This window comes from Chelonoidis abingdonii, chromosome 4, assembly GCF_003597395.2.
Source record: "Chelonoidis abingdonii isolate Lonesome George chromosome 4, CheloAbing_2.0, whole genome shotgun sequence".
Lineage (NCBI taxonomy): Eukaryota > Metazoa > Chordata > Testudines > Testudinidae > Chelonoidis > Chelonoidis abingdonii.
In genome coordinates this window covers 24,642,265-24,655,522 of record NC_133772.1, presented here as the reverse complement: position 1 = coordinate 24,655,522, position 13,258 = coordinate 24,642,265, and positions in this window count along the sequence as shown.

Below are 13,258 nucleotides of genomic sequence, written 5' to 3'. Positions count from 1 at the left end.
GAGCTAATGAAGTGCAGAATAGAAGGTTATCCTCTGCGGACTGCACTAGAGTGGGATGAGACAGTTAGCCACTAGTCTCAGGTATTTGCTGACTGGAGGAATGGTGGGACAGAGGAGTCTTGGATTCCATTTCAGGCTCTGGAGGGGAGTATCTGCTCTACTGAGCAGAGATCCTTTTCCCAGTTCCTCCAAGCTTGATTCCTCTGTCTTGTCCCCTCCAACCTGTCTGTTCCCTACACCTGGCTGTTCATCGCCATTCGCTTTGCCTGTCCAGCCCCAGTCTCCCTCCAGCTCAATTCCCTACTCCAACTCTGTTTCTCTCCTCTTCTTTCACCCCTGGCTTACCAAGGTTTTGTCCTAATCTGCTCTCTCTTCCCTAGTCAGCTCCTGTTCCCATGTGCTCAGATCTTCCGCCTTTCCTCTTTCATGCTGGCTGAAGGCCAGCATTGGGTCATGCAGATCACAGAAGAGACAGCAGACGGAAGTATCATCATATTGAGAGTAGGGCCTTGCTTCATTCAGCTGCTACAACACTAACGGAAATGAAACAACCGCCATTTCTTTCCAGCTACCAGACACCCCAGGATAGCCCCACCCCTTTCACCACACTCCTGGGGCAATCTAGGGCTGAAAAATGCAAGTCATGCTCCTCTCTTCCCTCCTGCCAACTTCCACCTGCACCCTGGAGATGAGCAGGGCATGTGACCTCTCCAGCTGGGCACTGCTCATGTCAGTGTCCCTACTGCCTTGTGCTGACATCAGAGTAGCTTTGTCTAGTGCTGCAAAGGCAAGGGGGACAACCCTGCTTCTGAGTAGAGTCTTAAGGAAGCACCAGTGGGGGCTCTCTCCTTTCCCCCAGCCTTGTATCGTGGATCCCTCCTTCTTCATGCTTCACTTCCTCACTCCCCCTTCCCTTCACCCCATCCCAGTTTTATTTCCACCACCCAGCCCCCTCTCCCCACCTCAATATCTGGAGTCTCCTTCCGTCCCTCCCACTCCAGCCCAACTCTCTGGCTTCTACTTTGTACCCTCCCTTCTTCATTTCCCAAGATTTGGCTTTGCCAAACATGGCAACGACACTGGTCAATGGCCAGACTGCCTGGGCTGGTCAGTTCTGCATCCACATATGGAGTTAATCAAGAAAATAAAAGAAATAGGGAGATATACGTATCTCATAGAGCTGGAAGTGACCCCAAAAAGGTCACTGAGTCCAGCCCCTGCCTTCACTAGCAGGGCCAGGTACTGGTTTTACCCCAGATCCCTAAGTGGTCCCCTCAAGGATTGAGCTCACAACCCTGGGTTTAGGAGGTTAATGCTCAAACCACTGAGCTATCCCTCTGCCCCAAATATTTCCTCTGGAATAACCCCACATAGACAAGCCCTTACACAACACTCAGTAATGACACAATACATAAATCCCTGTGCTCCATTAGTTCCTCATCCACATGAGGATGACAAAGAAACACTGTCACTTCAGCAGCCTGACCTTCCATCTGAAAGCCCAACGGACACCAACCGGCCCAGCACTGTTACTGAGGGAGTCATCTTACACACTTAGATGTTAAAAAACCAAGTAGATCCTAATGTGTTTTATTGAACACTTGCATTGTGGCGGCACCTCGGCTGTGATCCACAACAGTACTTAAGTGCTACCACAAGCTGCAAAACCCTGTAGGCCCCTAAATTCACTCAGCACCTAAGTGTTCACAGTATGAGTTTCCTAGACACTTACGCTTCTGCTCTGAGCATGCACACAGGTGCCTCATTCCAGGCACCTGACCACTGGTCTCCTGCCTATGTCCCAGCATGAGTCACAAACCAGGAAAGATACAGGCACCCCTAAGTCACATATGGGGCCCATTCTGGTAAGTATGCTGAGAGGCTACCTACCAGATTGGCCCCTCAGGCAAGTTCACAGTAAACATCTGGCAGAAGGAACAGGTCTGGAGAGGGCACTCACCCAGGATGTGGGTTCAAGTCCAGGTGAACAGGGATCTGTCACCTCTCAGGTGAGTGCTCTAACCACTGGGTGATGCAGTGCTCCCTCTCCTATTGGAGACCTTCCACTTTATTTAATTGAAGTAAATCAATAGTAATTGGACCATGGGGGGGCAGGGATCAGCATCATGTCACACGCCCGCCCCCCCCCCAAATCAGTGCCCAGCCCAGGGAAGGTAATGATCCAGCCAGCGAACCAAAAGTCAGGAATGAATCCTGGTCACATGCCGCCTGAGGCATGTTGCGCATATGCTAAGAAGAATTGGACCAGAGAAAGTTAACATGACTCCGTGCTAGTGCTCAGAGCAGTCTCCTGAAAGATGGCAGATTCCTGTTCAAATCCCTTCTTGGGGAGAAGAGGAACTTGAACCAGTGGTTTCCCACATCCCATTGAGTACTTTCCCCAGTACGCTCAAGATATAAAGGAAGTTCCCCACTCCCTTGGCTTTTTTGTGTGTGAATTTGCCTGAGGCACCTGACCCAACTTTAAATACTATTTCCTTCCCCCTCATGCACAGGATTGTACAAATCCATTACGTGAGCACAGAAAGCATCCCTGATTGCCATGGTGTGCATGGATCCAGCAGTCATGACAGGTGCACTGTCTGGTTCTGTTCCTGGCTCAGCAGTCCAGTAGTGTCCTGATTCTACTCCGTGCCAAAAAATGGTCCCTCTTGTCTTCACAGACATTGTGCAGAATACAGCAGGCCACGATAATGCAGACTGCCTCGACAACACTGGCCTCCAAACGGTTTTGCAGGCAGCGCTAACAAGATTTCAATCTGCTAAATGCACATTCTGCCACCATCCTACAGCTACTGAGTGTGCAGTTGAACTTCCTTTTGCCAGCTCCTCTGAACGCAGGATATGATTTCATAAGCCATGGCAATGAGGGGGTGGGGTGGGTTAGAGGATTAGAATAACCATGGGGACAATGACTCCTTTTATTATAGTGTCGTGGTAGGAATAATGTCCCAGTTTCTCCATGAAGGAGAAGTCCTGATCTCCAGAACATCCAGGCATCATGCACCCTGCCAATGCATCCCATTTCAGTGTCCAGGAATCTGCCCTGTGGTTGACCAGGGCCTGCGCCTCCTACGATGGCGTGGCGCTCTTTGCAGTTTATGTACTCATGTATTCCTCGTGGCAGGGAAACTATAGGCACAAGTCCCATCCGGGGCTCTGGTCCAGTTTGGAAAGTCCATTCTCTCAAAGCCAGCAATTATTTCACCAACATTTATAATGCCCACCATAGTCCTGATTGGCTCAAGCCTCTGCCCCAACCCCCACACCCCCAGTTGTTTTACCATCCCCCCCCCCCATGAAGGGGAGTCATGCAAGTGGATTCCTCACATCAGCTGATTTTGCAGCGCAGATCACAAGGAAGGAGGGGGTTAAACCATCTAACAAAAAGGAACTGTATTTCAATGCTGCTTGGGCTCTGGGGGCAAGGTTTACTAGGCTGTAATGGAGGTCTTCATCTCTTGAGTGCCTCCCAGCAGCTGAGTATGGTACTGCAGTCATTTTCCTGCTCTTGGTGCCCTCTGTATTTTGCTGACCTTGCTAGGTGGGTCTTCAGTGGCTAAGCCTTCTGGCCAACTCGCACAGGCAGTACAGACCTCTTCCAGGGTAGCAAAGTGTTCACCACACTGTCTGCCCTCATCAGGGACATTAGCCCCATCTTTGGGCCCTTTAAATCATGTTACTCAGGTTTCTAAAGGGGCCTCATCCCTTTCTAGGGGCTTAGGTCACTTTGCCAGCAGGGGAACTTGGACCCACCCCTCCTCTGGGTTCCAACCCAAGGACCTATAGACAGCAGCTATGTGTTACTTCCATCAGTGAGTTGCTGCTGCATTCCTTGGACCTCTTCCCACCTGGTCCCTTTATCTTCATCTGTTATTTTGGAGTTGTGGTTCTCAGGTCCTCTCACTCCCAGGTCCAGTAAATGCTGCCAGTTGAGTGCCTTTGGCAGAGCCACTTCCTCCCCCTTCTGGTCCCAGGCAGGAACTGACATGATAAAGAGCTGCAGCAACTTTTATCTGAGCCTGCTGGGCTCTGATTGGCTGCTTCCATGGGGCCTCTCTAGGCCAGCCTGGAGGACCCACTTTCATGTCTCCTTCCTGGGGCAGGAAGTAGGAGAACCATAGAGTATCCAGTGGGGGGCGGGCACGAAGGGTCAGGTACACACCATCACATAGGCATAAGCACGAAGTCACCAAATGTTTAACCCTAAAGGACATAGAGAGCTTGCTCATTATAGAAGCATCTATTAGATTCTAACTCATTTGTGTATCTATGCTTACCTGCTTTAACCTTGTATGTAACCTCCTTCCCTTTTCCTACTTAATAAATCTTTAGTTTATTGTAGGATTGGCTACAGGTGGTATCTTTGGTTTAAGATCTAAGGCAGTGTTTGTCAAAGGTCGAGTCATGACCCAGTACTGAGTCACAGCATGTAAGGCACTGGGTTGCCTTGCTCAGCACCCAGGGACCCTGGCGGCTCTGGTCAGCACCGCCAACCGGGATGTTAAAAGGCCCATGGGTGGTGCTGACCAGCCAAGGCAGGCTAGTGCCTACCTGTTCTGACACCGCACTGCACCCCAGAAGCAGCCAGGAGCAGGTCCGGCTCCTGGGTGGGGGGGACATGGGGCTCTACATGCTGCCTCTGCCTCGAGCACCGGCTCCACATTCCCATTTGTCAGTTCCCAGCCAATGGGAGCTGGGGGGAAGGTAACTGCTGGTGAGAGCCACGTGGAGCCACATGCATACATCTGTCTAGGAGCCGGACCTGCTGCTGGTCGCTTCCAGGGCACAGCATGGTCCGCGGTGCCAGGACAGATGAGAAGCCTGCCTCTGCACCCTGGCAGCACCGCTGACTGGTAGCCACTGGATGTAAGTCCACGCTGCAACCCTGGACCCCAATCCCCTGCCCCAGCCCTGAGCCCCGCCAAACCTGGAACATCTTCCTGCACCCCAGCCCCACCATCCCTGGCCCCATCCCAGAACCTGCACTCCCAACCCATAGCCCTGACCCCCTCCTGCAGCTTGAACCTCTCATTCCTGGCCCCACACTGCAGGCCTCATCCCCGCACCCCAACCCTCTGCCACAGCCCTGAGCCCCTCCCACGCCCCAAACCCCTCATCCCCAGCTCCGTTGGATCACAGGCATCAACAATTTTCTCCAACTGAGTCCCCAGAAAAAAAGTTTGAAAACCACTGCTCTAAGGCGTAATTGACCTAGAGTAAGTGACTGGTGCTTGGGAGTGGGAGCAGCTTGAATATTGCTGTGATTCTTGGTGTAAGGAACCATCTCTCATGCTTGTAGGCTCACCTGGGTGGCGAGATAGTCCAAGGGGACTGTCTGTGACTCTGTGGTCAGTCTGTTATAGTGCCTGAGAAGTTTATACTTGATAATTGATTGGTTAAATCTAAGCATAGAACACATAGCCAGAGTGGGGTTTGTGCCCTGCTTCCTAATAGTCTGCCCTGAGGTTGGTACAGATGGTCTTGAGTCACTGTAGGAAGCTTTCCAGGAATAATTACTGTGACACTGCACCCCATATTCTTCACAGTGATATTATTATGATTGGATTATGATAATTGGCATAATTATGATGCATTTTGTACAAGATATGTCATGTGAAGTATCATTTAAAAAGTTATGATTTGCTGAATATGGTTATCCTGTTTGTATGCCTGTATCATTTTTGCATCTGAAGTTATGAATACTGACTAGGGATCTATATTTCAAATGGGCTTACTCTGGAAAACACCCACAACCAGCCTTTCAGGTACAACAATTAAGACGACAGATGGGGCTGATGGCCCATCAGCAAAGAAAATGGACTGTGGAATAGCTTAACCTTGTGGGCGTTTTGGCCAGCCCATAAGCAATGGCTGCTATAACACTGCAAGGGCATGTGACCAGACCACATGTTTCCAGACTCCATCTTGAGACGTCAGTATTTTTCCACAAACTGGTCTGGGAACAAAGTTTTGAAACAAAGGGTTCCCACCATATGCTAAAGCTATATAAGGCAGGGGAGTGACATCTTCTGTTGTTCTTCACTCCCCACACAAGAAGTCTCCTGGAAATACCTGAGGTACAAAGGCTGAACTGGGGCTGAACTAGCCTATGTATGAAAAACCTGGCGATTCCAAGCTGTAAAGCAAGTGCAGCTTGTATCTTAAGAATCTACAAGTCTGCCTGTTCCACCAGTTTGGGTGAGAATCTGCTGTTCATATCCAATCTATCTAGTATATTAAGCTTTGGTTGCATATTTGTTTATTTGCTAAGTAATCTGCGTTCATGTTTGCTGTCACTTGTAATCATTTCAGATCTATCCTTCATAGTTAATACATTTATGTTTTAATCTAAACCAGTGAGTTTGAAGAGAAGTGTGTGGGAATCTGAGCTCAGAGGGGCTATTTCATTTCCTCTCTACATTGAGGGGGAGGTGAACTGGATAATAAATTCATACTGGTTGGGTTTGAATCAAAGCAAGATGATATGGCTCTGGGGTCCTAGGCTGGGAAACTGGGGGTTGTTTTGGCTGTAGCCTCTCTATTGTTGGTTCACATGCAGTGGCTGGCCAGAGAGCCTGCATGTAACTGCAGCTGAGTGTGTCCCTACCTGTGTGAATGGTGGTGGAAGTGTAGGACCGGGAGCAGGTCTGCAGCTAGGCACAGCAGCACAGAGTGAGAGGAAGCCCAGGCTGGTGGGTCAGAGTGCTCAGCGGTACCCCAGTTCCAGGTGGCACCCCGGGGGGAACCCATCACAATTAAAAACAGTCCTTGGGCTTCCCCAGTTATGGTCCCCCAAAAGGCTAGGATCATAAGATTTTGTGTTGATTACAGAACGCTTAACACTGTCACTGTTCCTGACCCTGACCCTACATCTGCAGCTGATGACATGTTAGACACTTTACACAGGGCAAAGATCCTAAGCATCCTGGATTTGACAAGTGGGTATTGCCAAATCCTCTTAGATAGGAGCGTGTAGAAACATAACCAATTTGGGAGTTCAGAATGATAGTGGATTGCCATCTTTCTAATTGCTGGTAAATGGATTTGAGGCCCCTCCCACTGTACTACCTCTTCCCCAGAGGCCCCTCCCCCATCACTCGCTCCCCTCCCCCCATCACTCGCTAGATTGTCTCCCCCCCCACCCCCGCACCTGGGGTCCCGCTCCCTCTATTTTTAGCAGTGTATTATTCTGCAGCCTCTCCACTGCAAGGAAAGGTTCCAGCAGTGGGAAAAGGCAGGGCAGGAAGTGCAGAAAAGTTCTGGCAGCTTCCTGCTGCTGGATCCTTTCCCCGCTGCTCCCCTGTGCCAGAGCCTTTCACTGATGCATGTAGCTACATACCACAGCATAGCTGCCATCTGCTTTTCACTGAGGTGTGTAGCTACAGTAGTGTGCAGTGTAGGCGTCGCCATAGGTGAAAAAAAATCTACAGGACCTTAACACTTCCCCAAAACAATGGGTAACAATTTGCACCATAACTTTCCAGTTGGGAATGCCCTATTTTTAACCTAGGAACCCGGCGGCATGTTCCATTTGTAACCTCAGAGTATAGAGCAAACCAGCAGTATTCCCTCGTGCAAAGGGAGACTCAGGAATCTAGTCCCAACCTCCTGAGCAGACCTTTTTGTTGCTGTTTTTAAAAGTTGTAGAGCCTCGTTCATTTGACAAATAAGTTGTGCATTTGTTGCAACCCTACAATAACAAGTCAAGGGCACTGTTTTCCTGCATGACAGCACACAGTGCCTCTCATGATCACTACACTGAAATTCACCAGGATATGGCTCTCAGGCCTTCCTGTGCCACGGATCCAAACTATAGCTGTTCATACTGCCATAGGCCAAATAATCTCCTATCTGCCTCCGCAATGTCCCTTTAATGAGCGCGCTCACCTCTCATCCAGAGTGCCCTGAGTGGAGAGAGGGGACAGCGATGAAGAAGGAAGAAGATTCTCTTCCAAAGACTCGTGCTGGCAAAGCAAGATCAGCAGCATTTCCCAGAAGCTGCTCCTGCTCTGTGGCTAAGTAGAGCATTGAAGTCACCTCTTTGAATGTTCACTGCCATTATCACCCTTGGGAAGTCTGCCTCTGCCTCCAAACCAAACAGGGCAGCCAGATTCCTTCTTCCAACACCTGAGAGTCCAGGCCAATAAGCTCTTGCTCATTACACCTTCCTGTGGCCACCACTGGTTAGAAAAAGCCAGTCTCTTGTGTAGCATGGGGCCAGGCGATGTACCTGGCACACATCAGCCATGAAGGAGCTTTATCTTTCCAACAGATCTGGGAGAAATTCCACACTTGCAAAACATTCCGTTTTCTGTTTGTAATGCTGCGAATCCCCTGCACTGACAAAATGCCTGGGAGACGCATGGAGAAGCATTAACTTGAAGCCCGGACACAGTGAAATCCATGGGTCAGATTCTTTGCTTTCACAGTGTGCAGCAGGGAGAGGGTGGTGTCAAGGAGCCGGTTACAACTCCCTGATTTTTACCTCCCCACTCACTGGACTCTCACCTGGGCATGGCCAGAGCAAAGCATGCGCTGTCTCCTCCTCCTCCACTCCCCACCATCTTCAAGGGGGCTGCAAGGTGTTGTAGGAGCCAGCTGGAGATTTCAGCACCTGAGGACAATCCCCAGCAAGGGGGAGGTGGCCAGTCTCTGTTCCCTTGTGTCACCTGAATGGAGCCCAAACGAGAACTTGCCCATGTGAGAGCAAATGAATAGAAGTATCTGGTGCTCTCTGCTAAAGTCAGACGGCAAATGGAATGGAGGTGGAGAAATGTCTCACTGCTGGCTGGAAATGAACCCAACATGACCTCCCTGGAAAGGAGAAACTCCCCAGGGTGCAGTTTCCAACATTCTAGGCACTGCAGCTAGACACAAACTGGGACTTGCCCCTCTCTCTTGATTATAATAATGGTTCTGTTTTTAAAAGACAGATACATTTCCCCTTCTATCCCACCACTCACTGGCCCAATGATCCCTAAACCACCCATCCTTCCGACAGCCAGATCTAGCCCACCCAGGCTTCCCACCAGACGATCCTCAAATGAACAATCCCTCCAGCCTGGGATTCCGGCAACAATTTCCTGCTGTACAGCCGCCACCACCGCTCCCAGGCCTCAAGAAATCAGGAAGGAGCTGCATAAGCCCACACCACTGGCTTCTATCCCAGAGGGAGGCGCTGAGGCTAGAGGGGAGCTTTTCCCACATTCATTCAGTGCATTGATGCGGTTTCCCCTCTGGCAGACACTGATCCTGCAGCATTTCCTGGAACAACTTGTGCCACGAGTAGATCTGCCCCTCTCTTTTCCAGGTGGCTTTTCCAGTGCCTATTTTCCACAGCTAGACCCCAGGGAAACCTTCCCTTTGAATCTTCCTGCTCAATCCAACATGGTCTGATCCCCGTAGGCCCCCCGTGGCCAGGATTCTCTTCCTCGCTTTCACTTACCATTCCATCTTCCACTTTAGCAGGAAGAGACTTCAGCTATAATGAATCCCCTGTACTGGGGGGAAAGGTAGTCTGGAAGGAGGAACAACAAAGGGCCTGTTCTTAGCTGTTTATAAGGCTTTCGACCCAGAGGAGGACACTTTAGGTTTCAGAATCCCCAGCTGAATGTTCACAGAAGAAGTGAGTCAGAGGAGAGCATCCGTCCAGAAATCAGTCAGTACTGGGGGAAGCCAGGATGACGTCTGCTATGAGCGCATGGCGATTGCTGGTTGCAGCATCAGACAAGAGACCCAGCGGTCAGCAGCAGGAGGTGGCTGTTTCAGTCTTCCCTTCCTCCTCGCGTGCCTAACCCATGCACAGGCCGCCATGAGAATCCTCCATCCCCATGCATGTTTCCCGTGGGAGAGGTCCACCCTCCCATTGTTGCTCACATGGGCTCACCCAAGCACGTTCCCCTCAGACATTGTTCTCACACTTTTCCATGAACACCCTGTGGGAGACAGCCCCACCTGCTTTCCCCTTGTAAGACAAGGGGACCCACATGCATGTTTTCCCCCTCCCAGAGAAATGATTCTCTGCCCGAAACATTCACTTTGCTGAGCCTTCCCCATGAAGCACCTACACCTCTTATACACTCCCCCACAGGAGACCCTGAGTCGCAAAGGCATTGCCCTATATGATTCACCTGCTCCATCTGAGCATCTCATAAATCTATCCCCACACCACACAATCTGATGCGCCAGAGTGTCCCTGAGGCACCTACCTCCGTATGCATGCTCCCCCCATGCCATGCCTCACATGCCTGTGTCAGTACACAAAGTCCTTCCCATAATGCATAGCCCCTCCATTAAATGCATGTGCCAATGCCCATTCTCCCATGAGATATCTGCTCCCATACACTCACTCCACCCATGGTGGCTCATGCGACGCTCATCCCCAAACATAACCTTCCCCTATAATAAACTCACCCACCTCTGCATACTCTTTTGTTGGACACCTGCTTCCCCTACCCAGGTTTACCCTATGGGATGTCTGCCCTGTATACACACTCTCCCATGAGATATCTGCCCCTATGTGCACTCCTGTATGGATGTTCTCCATGGCACAACCACTGCTGTATGTGCTTTGCATTCTGCACTCTCTCTCCCAACACAGGCTTTCTTCCATGCTAATGAAGTCTGGAAACATATATATTCTAGATTGATGCTCTTTGGGGGCAGAGGGTGTCTTTTTTATCCTGTGCTTGTACAGTACCTCACACAATTGGGTCCTACTCCAGGACTGGAGCTCCCAGGAAGAAGCTTTAAGCAACACACCACCCCAGCCAGAGTAGAGAGCCTGGCGCACTGCACCTGGTGCAAGATCTAAGGCCTTAACCAGACACTGTGAACCAAAATCAGGCCATATATTAAAGCAGATGCTCACAAGTTCACTGCCCAGTACACGAACTTGGCAAAGCCGCTGCTAGTGTACTAGGCACTAGATATTTATGTACATCGATTTCAAGGTGAGCACAGAAACATCCCCAATCAGGTACAAGCTAAGATGGTGTGACAAAACAACGAATAGGGATGTTTTGTCCAAGATATCAGGAACAAGAGGTGGTAACAAACAGATACCATGAAATATGTAAGTGGTGTATGGTAGTTGTTTGCTTTAGCCTATAAATGTTGGGGTACTTCACCTTAATTCTTTGTTCGGCCGAGGGGACAGCGGAAAGTCCCGCCATGAACTGAGCTGTTCCTTGCCACAGGGTACTCATGTGTTAGCAAATCTGTAACCACGGAGCCAGGGCAGTAGAACTCTGTTTTGATGGCAATAAACCTTGCTGAGTGACTTTGTCACTGAACTGTGCCCATGGTCCTTCTTTATGAGAAACAGCAAGGTCCGCTGAATGTGCGGGCTGCCTTATCTGCTCCAAGAACAGAAGGACTGGACTGCCTGAATGGCATTACTAAGGCAACAACAGTCCAGCCTCAGCACTTAACCACACAGGGTAGTACTACTGAGGTCTGCTAAACCAGCTGTCTGCACAGAGCTGGACAAGTATGGTGAAAGAACACAGACCCGCAAGCCAACTGACAACACTGGCTATTTGTAAGTAGAAAGTGCTTGCTGGAGAGAGAGCACATCTAAAATCAATACAATCACCCCGTATCTTTGCTTTGAGAGAGGTCATCATTAAATATATTATTTGTTGCTATTTTCTTCTCTATCTGCTTAACTGCAGCAGGATCATGCATAGCTTTCAAACAATGGCAATTTCTTCAACCTGTGGAGGTTGGGTAAGATGATCACAAATGGTCTCTTCTGGCTTTATGAGTCTTATAGTCTATTAACATTTTAAGTAAAATTTTCATAAGATCCTTAGACCCACTGAAAATCAATAAGATGTAGAAGCCTTTAGTCTAAGTCTTGATGACCTTCCTGTTTGAAGTTATGATATAATCTTGCTTCCCAGAATCTCATCTTTTTTTTTTCTTCCTTCTTCAGTTTCCACTGTAATGGTTGCAAAGAAATAATTGACAACCTGACCAGAAAGAAGCTGATGTAGCGATGTCTGGCTGAGTTTGCAGAGAGACAAACAATTGCTCTGGGTAGGGCGCACCATTCTATTCATCCCTCAGCAAGGGATTGGGGTTTAACATTGAGGTCCAAATATGTTAATTTGTCAACACAGGTAACAGCTGATCAAAGTATGTAAAAAAGCAGCAGGATAAACACATGCACGGTCTATGGTGAGCAACTTCATTTAGGTGCCCAAAACAGGTGATGCTTATGAAGTTACCAACACTTTCCCCACAGTCTAACCTGTGGAGCCAAAAGGGAGGAGCAGGGAAAAAGAACCGCAGAACCCCTCCCCAGAGGGAGCTAATTCCAGAGCCCAGGATTGAATATGAACCCCAAGAAGGGAAAGCCAATCCCAGAAGAGCACATATGAATATGAACATCTGTACAGTCAACTATCTCTCTTTGGTGTCTCAACTGGGCAGAGTTTGGCTTGCAGTTTGAGTTTGGAAGTACCACTGCTTTTTTTGCCCTAGTTCAATTCCCTGGTCTTGCAGGCTCCCATGCTGAGGTCAGCCTTCTTTTGGTCTATAAGCCCTCACTTCACCTGTATGCTGGACAAGGTTCTTGCTGAAAGCTTGAGCTCACTGTTTCAAGGAGGAAGCTGGAGGTACAATCTTCGAAGAAGCTGGCTCAGGCCTTGGCCATTGATTTGTTATAGGCATATAGACTAGGCAGGGACTTTTGTTGCATTTAGGATTATATTTTTAATTTAGACACGGCTCTGAGCAGAATATCACAAGACACTGCACCAGCTCAGAAGTAGCTTCAGGTTACACTGTGAGTGAGGTTAACCTGAGTCACATTTCCTCCCCTCCTTCCACATGCCCCAATGGGGAAGGGGGTTGGGCAGCAGCAGCAAATTACAACAGTCCCTGTGCTAAATGATTTCCTGAATAATGGGCCAGATTGAAAACTGCAGGCAGTAAGAAAGCAAAGAGTATGCTCTCTCTCAATGGAATCCTGTAAAAGACACTCCGATACCAAAGTGACAAACGCCCTATATTTCTTATAACAATAATGCTAAAAGACCTGCATATGCATTAGTCCCAAGAGAAGCCAATGGTATAGTTTGCTATGCCATCTATATCTTGCTTTTTCTTCAGATGTGTACAATGGTCTCTATAAATAAAATCACCTCCTTTTTTGTTGTACAGTTTTTCTTGTATAAAATCTAATGACCAGATCAAATAATCTTTATTCAAAAGCTGACCACTAAAG